Genomic DNA, 17,628 nt, shown 5'->3' on the forward strand with positions numbered 1-17,628 from the left:
TGGACTTATGCAGCAGTATTTTATAGACAATGGGGGTTATTCTAATTGAATCGGTTCCCAGTGTGTTCGTTTTTTGTTTCTGCGCAGGCACATTTCTGTGCATGTGCAGACGCTGGGTGCGAGCGGGCAACAACATGTTTTTCCTGTGGTTTGTTTTAAAATTATTTTTATCATGTCATGAAATTCGCATTGTTTGGTTGTACTATACCATATTGGATTTTATACCCTTTTCAGATGGTTCCTTCAGGGGCGTAACTATAGCACCGCAGCCCCCGCGGTCGCGGGAGGCGCTGTGCATGTGGGGGCGCCGGGGGGCTGCGGTGCTATAGTAATGCCCCCGCCCCCCATCCCCCACAGGCTTACCTGTCTGCGCGTCCCGGCTCCCCTCCTGGCTTCAAACAATTCTATGGAGATGGACCATGATAAAATGGCCGCCCCATAAAGCAGACAGTTCCCTGAAACTGTCTGCGGTATGGGGGCGGCCATTTTATCGTGGTCCGTCTGCATAGAATTAATTGAAGCCAGGAGGGGAGCCGGGACGTGCAGACAGGTAAGCCTGCGGTGATGGGGGGGGGGGGGGGGGGAGGGCGCACGGGAGCCCGGGGGGGGGGCACCCCCCCATTAATGGTGGGGGGGCCCCCCAAACCAAGCTAAGCCACTGGGTTCCTTCATTTATTATTGAATTGGAGAGCCTTTGTTAGGCGAAGACATGTAAGACAAGGAAAATCTTGTTCTTTTCTTTCGGCTCATGATCTTCCATATACACATTGAATGAGAAGGTGTCTTTTATAGCCTCACCACTTACTACCTTTATATCAGGTTATGCAGCAGTATCACTGGACTGGACATTTACGGCAGTACCACTGGACTAGACTTATGCAGCAGTATCACTGGACTGCACCCTAATGACAGTAACACTGGACTGGACTTATACAGCACTATCACTGGACTTTAACAGCAGTATCACTGGACTGGACTTATACTGCACTATTGTGAAGGTGTCAGACTGTGTGTGGTAGACCTGTACCTTTGTCGCTTGAGATCTTCCTGCTGTCATCAATCTGAGGACTCACCGTTTCGATCACCTGAACTCAGAGGGCAGAAGGACACGGAACCCTAAAGAGACAACACCCCAAATACAATCAAATAAAACTATTTTTATAACCTTATATACATTTTTTTAAATGAAAAGCGCATAGATTACTCCAGGAGTACACAGTAAACACCCTCTGCTTTATAGCTGTATTGTACCTTACACTGGGTTGACCTTTTGGTGACCCTGTCAGCTTTCTGTGTAAACAACATGATGTCACCTTCTAGGGTGATACACCTCTGGCCAGCAACATCTGGAAAGCGGGAAAATCAGATGCCTACTGATTGGGTATCCCATGTAGTGGGGTCAAATTCCCTGTCGGAGTGGGTTGCTGGGGGCCCAATACCCAATTAGGTTTTAGCTGCCCCAAAGGAGAGGTGGAGAGTAGGTGACCCTGGAGTGGTTAAAAGTGGCTGCTCAGACTGCAGAGGGAGAGTTCACCTGGAGGGATCTAAAAGACTGCTGGTCCATAGAAGCACCGTAACAAGGGGTGAGACACCTGTAACCCTTCAGCTGCCAAACTCTGCCACTGGGTCACACAGCTAAAGTGGGATTAGGCATCCCTATAGTACAGTAGTGGGATAAGCCCCTCCTTATAGCGCCCTGTATCAGTGTTACCTCTCTGCTGCCAAAACTCTGCAGTGTAAACTCTCTGCTGCCAAAACTCTGCAGTGTAGCCCTTCTGTTGCCAAAGCTCTGCAAGTGGGCCTTGTACGTTACTTCAAGGGGTTAGGCTTCCCTCATAAGGCACCCCTGTGTAATGCCATTTTTGTTGTATGCTGATGGGAATATTATGTTAGCTATTTTTAAATGCTAATGCTAGTCAGAAAGTAATGCAGATAATATTGAATGCTTATGCAACGTTATATGGCTTCAAATGCTGATGTTACGCAGGAAGGACTGTGAATTAAGTTTTCGATGGAAGATGGATGTAAAGCTCCTTTCAGTGGCTTATGTGTGTTGCAATTACCTGCCTGAATATTGCTTATACCTGTTGGTTGCCTCAAGTGTACCTGCTTAAACTCTGCTTACCGCTGTTGGTTGCTAAAGTGACTGTGCATCAAAGCCGCAACCATACCACCTGTATGCACACCTGCTTGAGCTCTGCTTATTAAGAATAGAATAGGTGGCAAGCTTGCCACCGTGCCCGCAGCGGGGCGATTGAAGCGAGCCCACAAGGGGCTCTGAGTCTGGGCAGTCGGGATGACGACTGTCGGAACCCTATACCACACCCGTCACAAGTATACCTGCTAAACACCTGCTTGCTCTTGTGGTTGCTCAGAGACTGTGTTTAAATGCCTGCAACCAAATCACCTGCTTGTCACAAGTATCTGCTAAACCAGTGGTTCCCAATCTTTTTAAAATCACAGCACCCTAGAGCATCAGAATTATTTTCACGGCACCCCTAGTCCAAAAGTTTCTTATTCTGTAAATTGAATTGTATGTCCTACATGGGTTTATTTATGGGTGAGGGACAGGATTAGCTTCTGTTTGTCCACATATTTTATTAATGGTAGCCCACCAGCAATTTTTTTGCCTTTTACAATGACCATAAATAATTTCAATTGCCTCTAGACTACTAATCCAAGGCACCCCTGCAAGTGTCCTGAGGCACCCCAGGGAGCCTAGGCACACAGTTTGGGAACCACTGTGCTAAACTATTACTTATTCCTGTTTGTTGTTATAGATCTGTACAATGTATTTACTGTATTATAATGTTTAATTTTGTATGTCATTTTGTGCTGTTTTGCTTCTTATCTTATTATTTGTTCTAAAAACTCAACTTTTAAAGTGGAATTTAAGTAAAATAAAATCGAGTTGTACTTTTTACGTAGTGTCAGTCTGTGTCTGCTATGAAAGGGGAGAAATTGCAATTGCCTCTCTGTCACGGTGTGTTTGTAGAAATGGAAGATAATACAGAAGACAAAGAAGCTTTGTATCAAGTGGTCCACAATCACACCTCAAGTACCTGGTTATTACACTATCACCACACGTGAGGACGATGATTACTGAAATTTTATTGTACTGCAAAGATCACAGTTCACTGCTAAAAGAAACTTTGGATAAGGCAAAAAGTATGGCACGAATGACAAAAGAATAAAGAATGACTGTAATAATGCAGAATATCGTTTGTAATGGGCTTAATGTCAACGGTCAAACCACAGAGTGCACGACATGGCAGGCAATACCATACCGAATAAAGACAATGCTATGTAAAAAGAGAAAAATATGAAAAAATATCAAAGACTTTGCATCAGTTTCATGAAAGACAATGTAAAACGCAACACAATAAATGCATTCAAGTATTCTGAATTTAAGCAATAGTTCAGTCCCTAAAGTGCACAATTTAGCTTTGCGGAATAAGGTACTTTTAATAACTAGGTGGACCGTAACTTTATTTGGTAGTAACAGAGGCCCTTATTCTGATCGGTTCGGTAACGGCCGCATGCGGCCGTTCCGCCGATGTTTTCGCTCTGCGCATGTGCAGAGGGCACTCTGCGCATGTGCAGGCGAAATCGCCGCACACTTTTTTTGACCGCCACAAAGGGGGCGGATAGGGGCGTGAGGGGCTACTTAGCCTCATTTCCCTATGCATACGCCCCGCGTTTCATGGGCGTTCCCATGCAAACGCGGGGCGTATGCATGGTAATGAGGCCGTGACGTGCGTGTAGGGGGCGGGCAGCTGACATCGCCGGATGTCAGCTGCCCGCCCCAATACAAGATTTCACACGGACAAGTGTCCGTGTGGTCTTGTGTTGCGGGACCTGGTGGAGCGTGCGGCCCTGCAATCGATGGTCTGCGACCATCGAATGCAGGGGCTGCTCCCAAGGTGGAGGAGGCGTATCCCCGTCCACTTTCATACGGATCGCCACATATCCGCGTACGGACGGAGGTGGCGATCCGTACGCAAGGCGGGGATTCGTCTGTGCGGTCGGAGCCGCATATGCGGCTCCGGCCGCACCGATCAGAATAAGGGCCAGAGTTTTTAGCAAGGAATGTATATGATCACTAAACTAAAGTAATAACCAGACTATCCACAAGGTGGCACTGTGTGATAAGCAATCACATGGAACTCCCGTGCTTTAGGTTCCTTGTCGGGACCGGTGTCTTGCGCAGTAGATGCAGCTGACTGAGGCACTATCAAAGGGTAGCAAATAACCATTTGGGTCAAAAATCTCAGCATCGGACAATGTTTTTATTGCACATTTTTATCTCCTCAGACTCGTTCTTGCCCTACATGGTTTGATAACTAGGACATAAAGGTCCCTGAAGTTTGACACGCAGCTGTCAGTGGGGTCAGACTGAGGCCCAGTGAGGGGGACAAGCTGGGATGGCCCAATGTGGAGGCTGTAGGGAGTGGGCCATGTTAATTACTGACAACTCCTTGTGTGAGGTGTAGAGAAGGCCAATAGGCTGTCAGATTGACATGGCCCAGGGATTTAGGGACACTGTGGGCTGCAGAATACCTGTATCCCCCTACCAGTTGCCAGCTCTGGCTGCTCACTGATCGCTGCTCCTGGGCTGGATGCCGCTGCAGCGACTAGGTCTGTCCACGTCAGCTGCTGACTTCCCCTCAGCTGCCTCCTCTGCGCTGTGACAGCCTCCTGTCAGGCTGCTGCGCCAATCTTTCTCCCGCTGGTGGACGCTAGGATCACTGTGGCCCTTGATCCGTCTCCCGAGTTCCGATACGGATACTGTGCGCTGGGGTCACCGCTGGTCTCCCCTTTGGTGATGCAGTGCGCCGGGTCACAGTGCGCTGGCGTCACTGTGGCTGAATGTGGTGCGCTGCTGTCTCGCGTTGGTCTCCTCACTTTCTCCACACACACAAGGCTCAGGGAACCGCTCACTTGACATGACTGCCCAGCGGTCTCCCTTCATTCTCAGGAGTCGCCCACCATACTCAGGTTTTTTTGTGCTCTGCCCAGCTCCTCCTCTGCCAGTTTGCGTCCACTGCCCACCAATCAAGGCAGGACTTAGTCTTCCTGCTGTCCAGAACAACCGAGGAAGACGCTTGGTCCTAGGGTCCCTCAAGTAGTTAGTGCTGCTGCAGGGTGGTTGCCTAGCAACCCTCAAGAAACTGTGGGGCAGATGTATCATAGCAGCGCTTATCGCGCCGCTATGATACTTCCTGCTTCGCCTCAATAGCGAGGCGAAGCAGGAAGGGACATTGACAAGATGTATTAACATCTTGTTTGCCGAAGCGGGGGAGCGTTAACTCCCCCCTCCAGCGATGTCCCTTTCTGGAGATAGCGCATCAGTTAATACAGATGCGCTATCTCCTGTCCCCCGCTCGGCCGCACTGGGCATGCGCGGGATCTCGCTGTTCACGCGAGATCCCCAGCACAGCTCAGACCTAACAGCAGAGACAGCGCTGTCCCTGCTGTTTAGATAGGGCTTCGCCAGCCTGATGCTGGCGAAGCCAAACCCTGCTTCGTGCGGAACGGTCAGCGATGCTGACCGTTCATACATTCGGCCTGCTATCATTTTGATAGCAGCGCCGATATGGACAGGGGTGCATAGCGCCCCTGTCCATTACCGCATCCCGGCCGCTTCATACATGGGGGAGAAGCGGTATCAGTGCACATAACGTGCGCTGATACCCCTTCTCCCCCATAACGACCCTTCATACATCTGCCCCAGAATTCCATGTCACTGTAAATATATAGGCAGTACTGGCCACCAATGTAAAGGTAAGGCGCAGGTGCGGTACCCCAAGAGCAGGGTATCACAGTATGACTTGCAGTAGTATCACTAGACTTTAAAGGCAGTATCTCTGGAATGGACTTATACAGCAGGATCACTGGACTGGACTTATGTCTCATTGAGCCGGACCTGGTTCCAAAAATACGGGTGGACAAAAAGCGCAGGGGGTCCCCTGAATTTCTGAAACCAGCCCCGGACTCTTGGACCGGTCTTGGTTAAAAAATACGGGGGACAAAAAACTGGGAGTCCCCGTATTTTCTAACCAGCATCAGGCTCCAAAAGCCAGCGGTGTCATGCTACAGCTGGGGGACACTTTTTACATAAGGCCCCTGGCCGTATCATGCTCACCGAGGCTGGTCAGACCAGGACGGAGTACCCAGGGGTTCCCCCAATAAAGGGCCCCTCCCCAGTCTTCACCGGTCCAGGGCTGTAGTCCGGGGCTTTCCCGGGCATCCATGGGCTGTGGATGCCAGGCTGATAAAAGTGGAAAAAAAAAACCATTATTTTCTACTAACCTAGCATAATATAAGTGGTAATAAAAGTGATGCCTATGCATTACATTCCAAATGCAATTTAGTTTATTTTCCTACTTTTGAAAAAGGGAGACTGTGATGATCACAACTGTAAGCGTGGGCATGTACTGCTACAGTATATCTGACTTACAATGACTTACATTCAAATTTAGATGAGCCCCAAAGTAGTCAATAACACCTACTATACTCGTTGAAGAAAAAACCCTGATACATGTCAGGGCTTGTTCATGTATTGCATTTTACAAGTGGTTCCATATACTTTAAGTGGCCTTAAGAAACCTTGTTTAAAATGTATGTAGTCATAAACAAAACAGGGTAGTGACCCTGGTGATTCAATTTAAATGTATGTGTCTCTAATTACATTTTTTCTCCCATAATGTAACAGCTGTATAAAATGGATTAGGTGAAATCCGAGGAATTGCTAGACTCTTTAGGGAAACAGAGAGATTGCTACTAATTTACGGAGTCTGCTGCATAATGCAGGAGGGCAGGAAACTATGCCCCACCCTTTTCCTATTTTACATGAACCTACCCAACCTTTCTTTTAAGGTGCATACACACAGTGAGATGTTGACTATATTTACTTGGGATTTTGACTGTGGACAATTTTGACTATTCTAGAAGGACACTAAACTGTACTCAATATAGTCAATATTGGCTTGCCTGCACAGTCACATTTTTTTTCTTTCGATGCCGATCCCATGAGGGAGAGCATCGGTATACACACTGTGCAATTTGTACTAACTTCTCTTCTGATTTTACTCGTATAGGCAAAACCAAAAGCTCAAATTGCACCATGTGTATGCACCTTTAGATTGTTCTGTGATATAATAATACTCAGGGCCAGTGTAAGGCTTCTCAGCACCCTAGGCAAAACATCAACCTACTATCCCTCCCCCCATACTGCCATCAATACCCACTACCCAACCCCTTAAAGCATACTTGCCAAACATTCTGGAATAGCGGGGAGGCTCCAAAAAATTGGATGGTCCTCCCAGCCTCTCAGGAAGCTGTGCAAGTCCTTGTTTCCCCAAAGGCCTCCCTTTGCCACCTACAACAGAGTACAAGGAGGAGGGGCAGAAAAGTAGGGACTTATGCCTCAACGGAAAGTATGGAGGTGAGGTCTTTAGAAGTTCCACAGCAGCGACCTTCATACAGTGCAACAAGGATCCTCATAGGGCAGTATTCAATGTGAAATTTTCTCCGTGCATGGCGAGAGATTTTTTCTCTCGCCATGCACTCTCCGTGTTCCGGAGCCTCCTGCTCCCCCTATTCAACGTGTTAAAGACTCGCCGCCACTCGCGGCGAGTCTTAACCCCTGCAGCGGACGAGCGTCCGCGGCAGGGAGCTGTCAGGGAGCCGGGGGACGTAGCAGCCAAGAGAGATTAAAGTCTCTCTTGGCTGCTGCAGGGGATATGGGGAGGGGAGCAGGGCTCCCCTGGACCCAGGCAGCACAGGCTGCCCCCCCCTATAGCCAGCAGGGGACCCAGTATTTATTCACTGTACCCGAACGTGCATCGGGTGCAGTGAATATATGAATATCTAATGAGCGGCTCGAGCGCTCTGGCCCCCTGCTGGCTGCACTGTGTAAAAAAAAAAAAAAATGTAAAAAAATATTTTTTTTAAAATTAAATATATATTCATGTGCTATAGGCACATGAATAAAAATAACATGGCCCTTCACAGAAAAAAAAAAAACTGATTTTTTGACACCAAAATTAAAAAAAACACCCTTTTAGTTTAAAAGTTCACATTCCTGCTCTCCATCAAAAGATGGAGAATTTCTACACGGAGAGAGACGGCGAGAATCACTTAGAAAGACGGAGAATATTTCACATTGAATAGGGTGGCTCGCCTTTGGAGAAAAAAAACCTCTCTCCACCGCGTGAAAAGCACAAACTCTCCAGAAATCACAGCGAATTTTTCTCATTGAATACTGCCCATAGACATCCTAGATTTTTTATAGGCAGAGTTGGTGGCCCCTCCCCCAGACCCCAGCGCCCGAGGCAGCTGCCTAAAGCAGCCTAATGGTAGAGCCGGCCCTGATAATACTTACTTTATTTTTTGTATACGCTAGATTCTTGCTAGTCTAAATTGTCCTGTTCACTGCAGCCCCCTTTGGAGCCTTTATACTTCATGCTATTATTGTCGGTGTTATCTTTTGAAACTAATAGAAGACAATTTGTAATGAAATAAACTAAGACCTGTGTAGGGGATACTAAAAGATCTCACATATCTAATTAAGTGATTACCTGGGTAAGAGAAAATATTTTAGTATGCTCTTGTAACCTCATAAAAGTTATTAATCAAAATTGGGAGGAAGACAGAATATCATATTAAAAATATCATAAAGCATTAACCATTCACTCTCCAAAGATCTTCACTCCCCTTTCTTATGTTTTGTTGGAGAGTGATTCATATTAGGGGTTTGCACCCGCCAACTTTTGTTTTTTGGTTTTGGATCTGGATTTCACTTCGTGTTTTGGATCTGGATTGGTTTTGCCAAAACCACCTTTTCAGGTTTTTGGTTTTAGAGCTTTATTTTTTTTTTTTTTAAACATTAGAACTGCTAAAATCGCATCCTTTTTTTTGGTTTCTATACTATTATTCAGCTCAATAAAATACATTTCCACTCATTTTCAGTCCACTCTGAACACCTCACAATGTTGTTTTTAGGCCAAAAGGTTGCACCGAGGTAACTGGATGAATAAGCACACTTGTCATCACCCCTGGACTATACAGCACACTTGTCATCACCCCTGGACTGATATGGCACACTTATCATTAACCCTGGAACCTGGACTGATATGGTACACTTATCATTACCCCTGGAGCCTGGACTGATATGGCACACTTATCATTAACCCTGGATCCTGGACTGATATGGTACACTTATCATCACCACTGAACTGATAAGGCACACTTAGCATCACGATATTGGATCTTCAAAACAATGAAGGAATGAAGTCCGAAAAGGCTACATTGTGATCATGTTATCTGTAGGGACTATGCTGTGTGGAACGTACAGACCCTGTGAACAGGGGCGGATTTAGGGAGGAGGGCGCCCCTAGGCACAACAATAATGTTTACTAAGTAGGACAGTTTATAGGGGCAGTATCTGCATGTCCTATCCATTTACACTCTATTTAAGATGGAATATAGTACAGTACAGTGGATATTTTGCAGTTATTGGTACGTTTTGGGCTGACAGTACTATCACAGGCATCCAAGTGCCGCCCCCAAACATGTGCCGCCCCTAGGCCGGTGCCTCACGTGCCTAATGGGAAATTCGGCTCTGCCTGTGAAGGGATAACAACAAGGCTGAGGCCTGGAGCGCAATTTTAAGGAAGTGCAAATGAGATCACATGACCGGAAACCCACCCTTAGTGGGAACCCAGCGTTTTCTTAATGGGAGCTGATAGACCGCAGGTCTAGGTCGGGATGTATTAAAATACATCGCCGCCCTTCGCCGGCTGTCCGCCACGATGCCAGCGCATATGTACTATCATATGCGGCTGGCATCGCCATGCGGTGACGGAGCCCCCCCCCCCCGCGATACCTGTACTCTGGTGTGCGGGGGGTCTCCGTCACCTCCCTGCCGCCTGGCTCTCCCCTCACGCCGGGGACAGCTAAGCAGGCTGTCCCCGGCGCCTCCTCCTCCCCCTGCAGCCGGAAGGATGTCCGGCTGCTTCACTAGTGGGAGGAGGGGTTTACCTTCCGGGGTCCAGTAGGACACTTCAGGAAGGTAAGCCAGAGGGGGGGTCGACGAGGCCGCGGGCGGGTTTGCGTCGGAGGCGGCGGGCGGCAAAAAGAAGCCCATAGGCTTCTATAGGCAGGGGCGGATTGGCCATTTAAACCACCGGGAACTTTCCCGGGAGGCCGGCCACATGTGAGGCCGAAAGTTGCAATCATCCACCCCCCAAACATGAGATGCGCCGGCCTGTGTAGCACAGCAGGGGCGCAGTGGAAGTTCAGGTGCGCTGTAGTAATGAATGATGCTGTGCGCTGCTGCTTTATCCTGCGCCTGTCATACTGTATGACAGTGACAGGCAGCAGCAGCGTCAGCAGCAGAATCCCCCTACCTGCTCCGTGTCCTTACCTCTCCTCTGCAGTGCACTTGGCTGCCCCTGTCAGGCAGCGTCACTCCCTCCCCACAGTGTGTTTGTTTCCCCCGGCTTCCTGATCTAACCAGGAAGTCACATGGTGTGACTGGAGGAGCCCTGCTCACCGTGCTCAGCCTCAGCCCAGCAGAAAGAAAGGAGAAGAGCAGCAGCAGCAGCAGCCACAACACAGCCACCCACTGAATCAGAGGCCAGGCAAGTTTTTCTAAAGATAATCAGGGGAAAGTGTCACATTAAGGTTTGGGGAGGGAGGGGGCAGAGTGTCACATTAAGGTTTGGGGAGGGAGGGGGCAGAGTGTCACATTAAGGTTTGGGGAGGGAGGGGGCAGAGTGTCACATTAAGGTTTGGGGGGGGGGGGGGTATGTCACATTAAGGTTTGGGGGGGGGGGGCATGTCACATTAAGGTTTGGGGGGGGCATGTCACATTAAGGTTTGGGGGGGCATGTCACATTAAGGTTTGGGGGGGGCATGTCACATTAAGGTATGGGAGGGAGGGGGGAGAATGTCACATTAAGGTTTGGGGGGAGTGGGGAAAGAGTCCCAGTAATATTTGCTGTGGGCAGGGCCGCCGAGAGGGGGGGGGGGGGTAGCTCCTACATTTTACCTGGCCCCAGGCCTGTCAGGGGGGCCCATATCTGGAAAAACACACACTTCATTTTTTATTTGGTGGGGGGGGGGGGGGTTGGGGGCAGTTCGGAAGGAGGGGGGGTGAGTGGGGTCAGCTGCGCATCCAGCAGTAGCTTTCCAGGGACACGCAGCGCATGCTGTCAGGACAACACAGCGCTGCAGAGCTTTGCAGACAATCACGCGAGATGATGATATCATCATCTTGCGAGTCTTGCGAGTCAGATGCAGCAACCAGCTCGTGCCAGGGGATGGGGCTGCACATAGGGAGGGACGAACTCCGGGAGGGTGAGCCTGTGAGGACTCCGATGGAGGGAGAGGAGAGAGAGTGAGTGGCAAGGCTGTGCGTTCCTCAGGCATGAGGATTGGCCATTATATCTACACCGTCACTGGTGGGCCACTCAGTGGCAGGCGGGGTCACTGGAGGTGGGTGGCTGCAGTCAGAGCTAGTGGCCCCGCCTCCTCCCGCCTGCTGTTCTACCTAAGCCTCTCCTAATGCTGCTGCAGGGACTTCACGTCATCTTTTAGTGACACCCCCGGCGCGAGAAACAGCGGAGAGGAAGGAAGAGCTGGTGATGTGATGCTGCCTGGCAGGCACATCCTCCATGTGACTTACTACTGCCTGCAGCTCCCGCCACCGGACTCGTGGCCTCATCTTCCATGGGCCACGCTGCCTCGGTCTTCTCCACGTGACTCACTTCTGCTCTCTCCACACAGAACCGTCCGCCACTACCACGGGATCTGCCGCCTCCTCTATGGTACCTGCTGTTGACCTGCTGCCAGGTACACTATTTGCCTTGTATATTGGAAGGGGGGGGGGGTGTTTGCTGAGTTCTGTACAGGGGACGACGGCACACATATCATTTACAACCCTCTCCCTTTCCCCCACTCTTCCCTCTCTTTCTTTCTCTCCCTCTCTGCTCTATTCCCCCCCCCCTCCTATTTTTCTCACTTATTTCTCTCTGCGCTCTCCTGGTCTCTCTCTCTCTCTCTCTCTCTCTGCGCTCACCTGGTCTCTCTCTCTCTCTCTCTCTCTGCGCTCTCCTGGTCTCTCTTTCTCTCTGCGCTCTCCTGGTCTCTCTCTCTCTCTCTGCGCTCACCTGGTCTCTCTCTCTCTCTGCGCTCACCTGGTCTCTCTCTCTCTCTCTCTCTGGTCTCTCTGCGCTCTCCTGGTCTCTCTCTCTCTCTCTGCGCTCTCCTGGTCTCTCTCTCTCTGCGCTCTCCTGGTCTCTCTCTCTCTCTGCGCTCTCCTGGTCTCTCTCTGTGCTCTCACTCTCCGCTCTCCAACTCTCGCTCTGCTCTTCACCTCTCCGCTCTCCATCTCTCTATCCTTTTTCTCTTCCTTCCCTTTTATCTCTCCTGCTTCTCTCAGCTCTTGTTACCCCCCTACTCTCCACTCTCCTTCTCTCTGTGCTCCATCTCTCTCACTCCACTCTCCATCTCTCTATTCTTTTTCTATCTCCCTTTTATCTCTCGCGCTTCTCTCAGCTCTTGTTACACCCCTTTTTTCTTGCCTGTCTGTCCCACTTGAGACCAGCTACCCTCTGCCTCTCACACTGCCTCTTCCTTTCACCTATTGTCCACCTCATTTCCACGCATTTCCACATCACCCTCTACCCCACCCTCTACCCCTCCCTTTCACCCACTCTTGGACACCCTCTGCCTCTCCCCATTACCCATGTTTTCTTTTTGTCATGTCCCTCTTCCTGTTAACCTCTCTTTGTCCTCCACAGCTTGTCATTCTCTGTCTCTACATCACCCACTGCCTCTTTCTATCATTTTGTATACCTCAGTCATCCACAAGCCTGTGAGGCCACGCCCTTTGTCATGAACCCACACCCCTTTTCTGAGAGTTTTTGCACACCTGGCACCACTATCCACCCCTTCCCCTAACTTGGTGTCCCCCCTGTCCTTGTTTTCTGGATCCGCCCCTGTCTGTTACTACTGTATGTAGGCCGCTTCCTCCCACCCGCTGTTCTCCGGGTCATTTGGAGAAGGGCGGGTGGAGGCGGGGCCGCATATAGTAGCAGGGCACTGTATGCGGCGTTGCCGCCGATCGGGGATTCATATTTTTATTTATACATTATGTGATCATAGCATTATTGATTATTGGCAGCATGGTGCATGTTGAGGAGTCATGAAGCTGCTGCTCCTTTCCCCCCTGTCCCGCCGAGATGCTCATGAAGCTGCTGCTCCTCTCCCCCTGTCCCCGCCGAAACGCTAATGAAGCTGCCGCTCCTCTCCCCCTGTCCCCACAGAGCCAGACATGAGCCTGCCGCTCCCCCGCTAACCCTGATGTTGTCCCCCTTCCAGCCAAGTCATGAAGCTGATTCTCCTCTGCCCCTGTCCTGACAAACCATAAAGTGGCACCCTAGCCAACAGCAGCTCCAAACAACTGGAAGCTCCCTACCACCAGCAGAGCAACGGAGCCACAATACACAATGACCCAGTGGCAGCTCCGCACTCCTCTCCTTCCATGAATGCCTGATACCAGCCTGCAAAAAAAAGGTGAGCATTATCATTGTAAGGGGCACTACTGGGGGCATTATGTATAATGGACACTACTGGGGGCATTGTGTATAATGGACACTACTGGGGGCATTGTGTATTGGACACTACTGGGGGCATTATGTATAATGGACACTACTGGGGGCATTATGTATAATGGACACTACTGGGGGCATTGTGTAATGGACACTACTGGGGGCATTGTGTAATGGACACTACTGGGGGCATTATGTATAATGGACACTACTGGGGGCATTGTGTAATGGACACTACTGGGGGCATTGTGTAATGGACACTACTGGGGGCATTATGTATAATGGACACTACTGGGGGCATTGTGTAATGGACACTACTGGGGGCATTATGTATAATGGACACTACTGGGGGCATTATGTGTAATAGACACTACTGGGGGCATTATGTGCTAACTGTATAAGCAGGAGTGCTGCGGAGCATTACAGTAGCATAATGTGTAATGGGCATTACGTTGTGCGTCACAATGGGGGTTATTTTGGTTCACTCTTTCTGACAAATTCCTTCTTAGATGGACAAAACCATGTGCACTGCAGGTGGGGCAGGTGTTACTTGTGCAGAGAGAATTAGATTTGGGTGGGGTTTTACTTCAAAGTGAGATCTATATTGCAGTGTAAAAATAAAGCAGTCAGTATTTACCCTGCACAGAAACATAATAACTCACCCAAATCTAATTCTCTCTGCACATTTTACATCTGCCCCCCTGCAGTGCACATGGTTTTGTTCATCTAAGAAGGATTTTGTCAGAAAGAGTGAACTAGAATAAGGCCCAATGTGTAATGGGCATTATGGTTTGCAACATAATATGGAATGGGTACTATGATGTGTAATGGGCATTACGGTGTGTGGCATAATGTCATGGGCATTATGGTGTGCTGCATAATATGTAATGGGCACTATGGTGTGCGGTATCATGTGTAATTTGCAATATAGTGTGTGAATTTGTAATGGACGCTACGGTGTGTAGCATAATGTATAATGGGCATTACGGTGTGTAGCATAATATGTCATAGGCATTATGGTGTGCTGCATAATATGGAATGGGCACTACGGTGTGCGTTTTAATGTTTAATTTGCATTACGGTGTGTAATTAGTGTAAGGGAGGGATGGGATGAATGAGAACAGTGTATGCATGCATGTATGTATGAGAGCGATGTACAGTATGTTTTAATACAGGATTACGGTAAACAAAAAGTCTGCAGTAAGTTGCTTTGTGGGTGTAGCATTAAAATCATAGGTACTGTAACACTAACAATGGTTCTTGTACGGCACTAGCCATAGTGCCATAGTGTAGTCATTAGTTGGGGGGGGGCCGGCACCAGCAAGCCTGGCAGGCCATCGTTGCAATTGGTATACTATGTAATGGGTGTGTGACGTGTAAAAGGCATTACGGTGTGGATTTTCGACGCGCACTATCCCTGTTGTCCCTATTTTACGAAAATTTGTAAAGCCCTGATGTGTGGGACATTACAGCATTAGTTTTGCCTGTCAACAATGTCTAAGTACAGTGATGTAATAATCCCGCCTACTGTAATGTTGGCTCCGCCCTTTATTGATTTGTTGCCGCCCACATGAGGCCACTTTCAGAAATTTTCCAGGGCCACTTTTAGTCCCCAATCCGCCCCTGTCTATAGGGTATCACCACCCAAAGGTGGCGATACCCTTCAATGCGGTATCGGTTTTGATACATTGGAAAATGCGGTAAAAACGGGGTTTTACCTCATTTTCAGTTTGATACATCTCGCCCCTAACCTGATCTTTGAGAAAGCCGCCGAGACTCGCAGGCGGGGAAACATGTCAGTTCATATTTATCTCCTGCCCACTGACACTATTGCCGGCCGGCATCGCAGTAACCTGATTCCCCCATGCAGGTAACCAGACGCGTGCTGATCTGAAGGAACGCAAACACAGTCTATTGAGAATACAAGAGACACCCCAGCCTGTGATTTATTGGAGGAGACCACGCACTCCAGGAGTGGTAAATATACCTCCTTTGTTTTACACGATTAGTAAGAAACTAATACTATCCTAAATGCTGGACTTTGCCACTAACCTATTACCAATATACTGTACTAACAGTATCAATGCTGGATGCTCCTATTGACCCGTATTTGGTCCCGTTGAACTAATCCATTCAACTAGTCAAGTTCTGTGATAGTAATGGCAACATTACTATCGTCATAATACTCCTAACAAAGAGCAATTAACCCTTGATATGGATAGCTTCAAATATTAATACTTGAAAGGATTATTATTTTATCTACAGTTGAATCTATATGTACGTATGTATAACTTTTAATTGCATGTTGTTTTCTCCTTGTCTAATATACCGACTGGTAAATATATGTGTTCAATTGATAATCTTCCCCTTTTTTATGGATTCAAATTTTGATTGGTTATTATTGGCAAATTATATGCAGCACTCCTAGCGCTGTTTAAACCATACCTGCAGACTTTTTGAAACACCTCTCCGGGAGAAGCATGGAGAGGAGTGAAAGGAGGTGGGAAGAGGCTTCATTTTGGGGACAGGGTGAGGCTGACATCACCAAGCCCCGCCCCCATGACAACTACATCAATTTGTGGGTCCTTGGATGGGGGAGGGGCTAAAATGAAGCGAAATTACGCGAATTGCGTCATTTTAGCCACGTCATCCGTCCCCCCCGGGGGCCCACAAAATTTGTAGTTTTATACCGCGGGGAAGGGGGGAGCAGGGACTGTGGGGAAAATGCGGGAGATTTGCCCACCTTCTCGGGGGGCCGGGAGGGGGACCCAATTTGCGGGTCCCTCCCGGCCATTCCAGGAGGGTAGGCAAGTATGGTTTAAACCTTTGCATCAGTTCTTCTTTGCCCCCTTGGGATTGAGTAAATCCCATTTAGACAGCAGCTGTAGTGACTGCCCTTCAGCACAGAATAATTCCTTCTTTCTTTGGTTTTACACTTAGCCTCACCCCTGGAATGATACAGCACACTTGGAAGCACTCTATGAATTATATGGCAGACTTGGCTCACCCCAGGAATTATACGGCACCCCTGAACTGACACAGCACACATGGAATTATACGACACACATGGCGGAACATCTGCAGAAAAAAATAAGAATTTTTTTTTATTCTTTTAATAAAATAAAAAGGGCAACTCCCCATTAACTATACAGCTGATTTAGCAACACCTAAGAAATTAATGACACATTTGGCTCACCCCAGAAATTAATGACACATTTGGCTCACCCCAGAAATTACCAATCACCAATGGACTGATACAGCACCCCTGCTCACTTAACAGCCCTTGCAGTAAAAACAAATAAAAAATGAATTAAAAAAGGGCAGCCCCCTGGACTGACATGGGCCACTTAGCACCACCCCATGAATAATAAAATTATGAAATTATATTTTAAATTAAAATAAACAGGGCAGCTTACCTGGACTGATACAGGACACATGGCAGCACACCTGGAATTATACATGATTCATGGCAGCACCCCTAGAATTATACCACTGGAATTATACAACATTATTGGGGCACCCTTGGAATTATACATGACACATAGCCTCACCCGTGGAATTATACACAACACATGGCATCACCACTGGAATTATACCCGACACATGGAGGCACCTCTGAAATTATACAGTATACATGAGGCACCCCAGTAATTATACACGACACATGGCAGCACCCCTAGAATTCTACATGACACATGCCGCCCCAGCTGCTCTCACTCACCCTATAACTCCCCCTCAGCATCCCTGCCCTTACCATCCCTGTAACTTTATGTAAGCATCCCTGAACTCACCCTCCCTATAACTCCCCTTTAATATCCCTGCCCTCACCCTCCCTGTAAATCCCCCTTAGTGTCCCCGCCTGCACCCTTCCTGTAACTCCTCATCAACATCCCTACCTTCACCCTCCCTGGAACTCCTCATGAGTGTTCCTGTCCTCACCCTGCCCATTACTCCCTGTCACCATCCCAGCCCTAACCCTCTCTGTAAATCCCCCTCAGCCAATCTGTAT

The 17,628-nt window shown here is 48.5% G+C and overlaps 2 long non-coding RNA genes across 3 annotated transcripts in view; both read left to right on the forward strand.

Moving 5' to 3' along the window:
* LOC146072325 (uncharacterized) overlaps positions 1–17,628 on the forward strand; it is a 133,401-nt gene that overhangs the window by 11,846 nt on the left and 103,927 nt on the right. The window lies entirely within an intron of this gene.
* On the forward strand, positions 11,746–15,580 carry LOC146072324 (uncharacterized). Of its 2 annotated transcripts, none has more exons than XR_014473058.1 (3): positions 11,746–11,859; positions 13,390–13,584; positions 15,490–15,580. It is a non-coding gene; the product is annotated as an uncharacterized LOC146072324 (long non-coding RNA). The 2 variants fall into 2 exon arrangements; XR_014473059.1 differs by having other exon boundaries at positions 11,764–11,859; positions 13,335–13,584.

Source organism: Crinia signifera, chromosome 4 (assembly GCF_055691185.1).
Source record: "Crinia signifera chromosome 4, ASM5569118v1, whole genome shotgun sequence".
Taxonomy (NCBI): Eukaryota; Metazoa; Chordata; class Amphibia; order Anura; family Myobatrachidae; genus Crinia; species Crinia signifera.